This window comes from Schistocerca gregaria, chromosome 1 (assembly GCF_023897955.1).
Source record: "Schistocerca gregaria isolate iqSchGreg1 chromosome 1, iqSchGreg1.2, whole genome shotgun sequence".
NCBI classification, from domain to species: domain Eukaryota; kingdom Metazoa; phylum Arthropoda; class Insecta; order Orthoptera; family Acrididae; genus Schistocerca; species Schistocerca gregaria.
In genome coordinates this window covers 127,315,782-127,321,781 of record NC_064920.1, presented here as the reverse complement: position 1 = coordinate 127,321,781, position 6,000 = coordinate 127,315,782, and the positions used below count along the sequence as shown (strand labels likewise).

The window sequence follows — 6,000 nt, the reverse complement described above, 5'->3', positions numbered from 1 at the left end:
GAGGTGATTGTCGAGTTCTTTTTTCTCATAACCTCTGGTAAGTGCTATAGTGCCTTTGGTGCATGAGTGTACTATATATTTCAGAAAAGCTACTGTGTGAGATTGCTGTCTCATGCTGTGTGATGCGTAACAATGGTAAAGCATGCCACAATCTGTTAACTACTTTTAGTTGGAAACAAATTACTAGCGAAAATTATGGCTGACATGTGCCAGTACTCTGTAGTACTTTATGATACCCACACAGAAGCAGAACAACTCTAGATTTTTTATTTTCCAGAAATTTGGCGTGGCAACTATGTCACCATTTTGATTGTTAAACACGGCTTAAAGCTGTTCCTCTACACATGGCCACCATGAGAGGACATTGCCACACTTTAATACGGTAACTACAGTCCGTTTCATGAACTTTTGGTAAAAGTGATACAAATTTTTTTCATCCGATACAATTTTTCAGTTGACTATGCGAAATGTCAAAGGGCTTTGTGGGAAGGATATCTGTACTATAATTTTTCTTTCGGTTCTGAATGACAAATTTTACAGATATAATTGATTTCCTCAGGGCTTATTAGAATCAAATTATAGGGGAAGTAACCATGAGGGAATGGACTAGGAGTAAAATACAAGGCAGGTTTTATTTTTCATTTTACCTTCATCTTATGATTAGATTTTAAACGTTTGAAACGATAGAAAAGTTAGTTTGCACAGGCAGGTGTGGTACGAGACTGCAGTTCGTTGACTTGACTGCGGTGCACCGCTTTGCACCAGAGAACGTGCAAAGGCACCACTGCAATGCCAGGCCAGGCCGGCAGCCTCCCACTCAGGTACAACAGGAGCGACTTTTCACCTGGTCCGGCCACCGGGATCTTTTAACAGGAGTTGTTCGTCCCTCGAAGGAAGGTTTGTATCAAGAAGACACTATTGCTGCGTTTCCGTTATTAATTTTGAACGCCTGGCTGCGTCCAGTTCTGAAAATAATTACCAATGAATGAAAATCAGTTGCATCATAATTGACATCCGTCACATATTTTGATGAAGGGAACTTAACGTTAGAAAGTATCCATATGAAGACAGTAACAGCCAGTAATTCTTACGTTATTTATTGACAGTTTAAGATGTAGCAGGCAAACCAATGTAGATTTCCTAAGCGTCATAAGCGAATGTCTGATTTAAAAGATGATGAAATGTTAGAAAACTTTACGAATATAATACGTTGCACTGTATTGTATAGGCAAACTGAAGTAACTTCAGAAGAGTCTGGATACTAAAAATTCGCGATGACGGAAAAATATCTACCTTAACCACATGAGGGCATTGAAATAATTCAGTAGCGGCAAGTGAAAACTTACGCCGGACAGGGACTCGAACCCGGATTTCTCCTCTACTCCAGTGGTCGCCTTAGGCGCCTCGGCCATCCGATAACGCTTCCCGTTCAACCCAAGCGCCCAACTTGTCGCACACTACTTTCGTAGCGCCCCTCCTGTCCGCCATCATCACTGCACGCAGCACTTCCTGCAAGAAGTCAGACACAGGGTGCATCCACACTGAATATGTATCAGATATAAAATACGATCAAGACGTAAAGATTTGTGTGTAGTGTGTTTTATGGGACGTGTCAGAAAGAACAGACACCATTCATAGTGGTTGATTCATCTGCCCCTACCATTATGTTTTATGCAACCCGCAACGCCTTCGAATACCACATGCAACATTTATGGACGTCCATTCTATTGCATGGATGAGGGACTTCAGCTGATGGTATATATCAGAAAAAGAACCACCACAGCTGTAGCTTGAGTGACTGTCTCACACGATTAGTTTCAACAGCACATTGTCGTCATCCTCAGGACCCACCGTTGCCAATTGAGTATTAGATTTCCTTGGTACATTCATTACGGAGTACTTTTTACTAGTACTCGTGGGCTATCTTTCCTCAGTATTTATGTCATTCTCACGATACAGCTGTGGTGGTACTTTTTCTTGTATACACACATTTAACATTTTTATGTTCTGTCGCTCACTACATGCCGACTATTAGTTCTACAGAAAAATGAACAGGACCTTTTAGTAGGAAATCTTAGTTAAAATTTGTACTTGGATGGGTTTTCGCTAGAGATGTAAGTTTCGGAATTATTCAAGAAAAACGTACAAGCGTTACTTTCAAATGCGTTCTTGAATAGCTCGAAAAAATGTGGCCTCCAACGAAAACTTATCTTAGTACAAAATTTAATTACATTAAACTTCCTACAAAAAGGTCCACTTTTTCTGTAGGACTAAGAGCTTGTGCATAGCGAGCAACCGAATATGGAAACATTGTGTGTGGTATTCGCATGCATTGCGGGCTGCATAAAACCCAGCTGTAGCGGCAGCTGAATCACCGTGTATAATAGCAATACTAGAAATTCGGTTGGTTCTCAGTCAATCTACTGTTTTCATCATTCGTGGAACACGTGCCTTTGCATCTCTGACACTGAAAGTTTATTATAATGGGGGTTTAAAAAGTGTCCATATTGCTACAGGAGCAGTATTTCCCAATATTAGCAGAATCGTTCCTATAATTTTATGCCAAGTAACTTAACATATGAAGTAAGGGCCAACCAGTCGTCTCATTCCCATCTGCCTTACGTTACTATAGTAGATACTATAGGCAGTGCTGCAAGTGGTTACTACAAATCCTTACACCCTTCAGCCCTTCTTTACTATGAATCACAACGTCTGTCAAACAATGGATTGCGTCACATGTATTGATCTCGTGCTCCTGCAATGTTTACACGTTATCTATTGGATGAGCATACAATAATTTCCCTACAGCCAGAAGTCTTATGGGACCAGACCTCTTTCGGCCATTGTCCATAAAAAGTGAGGTACTGTCGCAATACCCATGAAGATAGGATGTGTGCTTAGACAAGTGTTTTTCTGCAAGGGTAATCGTGTCCAGAAGTGCTGGTAACAAATTGCACAGAAGTCAGTGATATCCATCACCTGTTAGTCTGATAAATTTTATGGCCCCATGTAACTGACAATTCCTGAATATACTTTGACACTAAAGCGATGCGTATGTATTGGTTAAAAACAATCTTGGTTGCAAATTAAGATCTTTATCTTCAAACTACGCGATTCGCCTTATTTAGGCATCTCCAGGTTAATCTTAATTTGGTATTTCTTAGAACGATCGTTTAGACAGTATAGCCAAAGGGCAGGCCAACATCGCCTTCGTTAAACTCGGTAAAAACTTTTCTAAACGGACGCGAGTGACTCAAAGACCTTCATAACGCGTTCCCGTTCACAGGTAACAGAATCGCTCCTGTGAACGGGAACGCGTTATGCAGGTCTGAGTCACTCGCGTCCATCTAGAAAAGTTTACCGAGTTTAACGAAGGCCATGTTGGCCTGTCGTATTCGACGATGCCCTTTGGCTAGTCTAAACGATAGTTCTAAGAAATACCAAGTTAAGTTCAACCTGAATATGCCTAAATAAGGCGAAACGCGTAGTTGAACTAAAATTGCAACCAAGACCGTTTTTAACCAATACTGTTAAGAACTGGTTTGCCACATATGGATTGGAAGAATTTCGGTGCGTTTGTCTCACTTTCATGATCACTCGAGCATTTGAATCTACCTACACGTGTATACTGCGATAATTAAGCAATACAACGTTTTTTTTTTTAAGTTGGTTGGTTTAATTCGGGAGTCAAATTCTGCACTCTTAAAACTACAAAACCATATTTTTCAACACAGCCTCCCTATGGATATCTGACGCTCTGGCTTTCCGCGAAAAGGAACTCTATGACAGTTCTCTGCTTTGAACGGTGCTCCGTTACAGGCGCCACGCCTTACTGTAGCTGAACTTCGGGGCTGAAGGGGAAATGTTCCACGACTTGTCACAAGAAATTCGGCATTTTTCCAACCGAAATTGGCCGAGGAAAGAAAAATGTCGCGGTATTTATTGAACATCCCTTGTATTATGGCATCTCTTGCGAATCCTACCTTATCTGTAAATACTACACATTACTTGTCATTAATGGCTTCCCGGCATAATTATGGGAAATTTCCTTCTAGTTTTGACTACTATCTCCTGTAGAAATGTATGACATTTTTAACACCCTGTAAATGAAAGCTGAGCACAGAAAAACGACAGTCTGTAGCATGGCTGAAAATTTCATTAACGATATGCAGCAAAAATGTTTGATAAAATCATTGAGTTAGCTAATGAAATACTGTATTATTAACGTTATGTTAAAGATTCCGTTTTATTGTTAAAAAGGAATGCCTTTGAGATTAATGACGTTTTGGTATGTGTGACGCTCAACTGCACGGTCATGAGCGCCCGTACAAGTCCCAGTCTCTACACACTCCAGTTTAGCCACTTCCACGAATAATGACATGAAGACAACACCAACACCCAGCCCCCGACAGAAAATCCCCACTTGACCACGAGTTGTGGACAACGGGATTAATGAGGCTACCTCGGAGCTCAGTCCTTTTCACCCAAAGTAAGCCCTTCTGTTCAACATGAATGTAATGAAGGTAAATTCACTTTACCAAACCATTGCTGAAGAATATGAAACCCAAATTCAGCATTTACAGGAAACCATCTCGCACAGATCTCATCACGGAGTCTACATTATGTCATCCAACTACATACAAGATTATTATTTTAATTCAGGAACTAACAAGTTACTTAAACTATCATTAAATGAGCAGGATAGTCACTGTAAGTAATGGCTCAGATGCTTAAGTAGCCACGAAAATATTTTTAAAAAATTAAAACAGGCAGAGAAAAGATATTACGTCAAACGAGCAACATCTGTATACCTACTGAATACAGAGGAAGAGAGAGAGATACAGCGCAAGGATTTCGAAAACTGGGTTCGGATTAGCTTTCGTCAAGTCATAGGTTTAGTTTTAAAATTAAGTCTGGTACAAATAATACAAGTTATTAGTTTAGTGGATCGGGTGTCTAAAAGTTAAATGCAACGTCAGTCCTGAACACTATTTAGCCCAGACTGTCAGAAGCTTACGATCCGTTTTAAAGATTGTATTGCACTATATGAAGTAAGACATTAGCAGACCATCTGACGAGCTAAACACTTGGCAGGACCAGACAGACACCGGTCTTAACATATACGGGTTTTACCTCTCTGTATGAGAGTACCTAATGCAAGAAGGAACGATGACGAATACGATCGTTTTGGTGATTCAGGTGTTAAGGTGTACGGAGGCAAATTGTTGTATGGGCGTACTGACTTCCAGATCTTTGAACGTGGTACACTATCAGGTCGACGTAATTGTAACACTGCACTCCTTCCCGACAGGCGTCTTTTCGGAGGAAGATTCGGCCCCGACTTAATTTCATTGGCTAAGAATGCGCCACCGCATTGCAGGTGAATAAGCAATTGGAACGAGAGCAAAATGCTACTAATGGGCTATCCATCCCGTACCCCCGTCTTAAATCCCATCCAACGCGTGTGGCATGCGTTGGGGAGACGTATTGGAGCAATTCCACGTGCACCAACGGTGATCCTAAAGTTGACACAGGCATTGGTGAAAGAATGGAACGCCCTGCCACAAAGAACCACTTAACAACGTTGTGGCCAGCGTGGGAGCACGTTGCAGAGCGTGCATTGCTATCCGCAATGATCTCGCTATGTAAGGAACCGTTTAGACTACTGCCTTTTTTAATGTTCAGAAGACCATCAGAAATCGTGGTGACTTCAGTGGAATTAATGTCTTTGAATGGGAGTGTCACTTCCGTGCGTCTCATGGCGTAGTTCTTTCAATTACCTTCTGTATTACATTACAGTAGTACTTTCTACGTATGGAGCAAGTTTCACCAAGCGATGTCAGTTGGCAGTGACGTAAGAGATCAATATCTGAAAACGAATATTCTCACTGCTAGGGTCCTGAACTCTCTTACAAGCCCCTCCACGTGTATTGCCAACTTGCCGACTGTCTTTACTGTGGTGCTTGTATAAGTTACTTTCTCCATCCGTAAACTCCCCGT

At 41.2% G+C, this 6,000-nt stretch overlaps 1 long non-coding RNA gene across 1 annotated transcript in view; it reads right to left on the bottom strand.

Moving 5' to 3' along the window:
* Nucleotides 1-613: 613 nt before the first annotated feature.
* Nucleotides 614-6,000, bottom strand: part of LOC126284964 (uncharacterized) — a 30,844-nt gene continuing 25,457 nt past the window's right edge. The window contains exons 3-4 of the long non-coding RNA XR_007551585.1: nucleotides 1,347-1,509; nucleotides 614-965 (exon numbers count right to left, since the gene is read on the bottom strand). This is a non-coding gene — a long non-coding RNA (uncharacterized LOC126284964). The remainder of the gene's footprint in view (nucleotides 966-1,346; nucleotides 1,510-6,000) is intronic.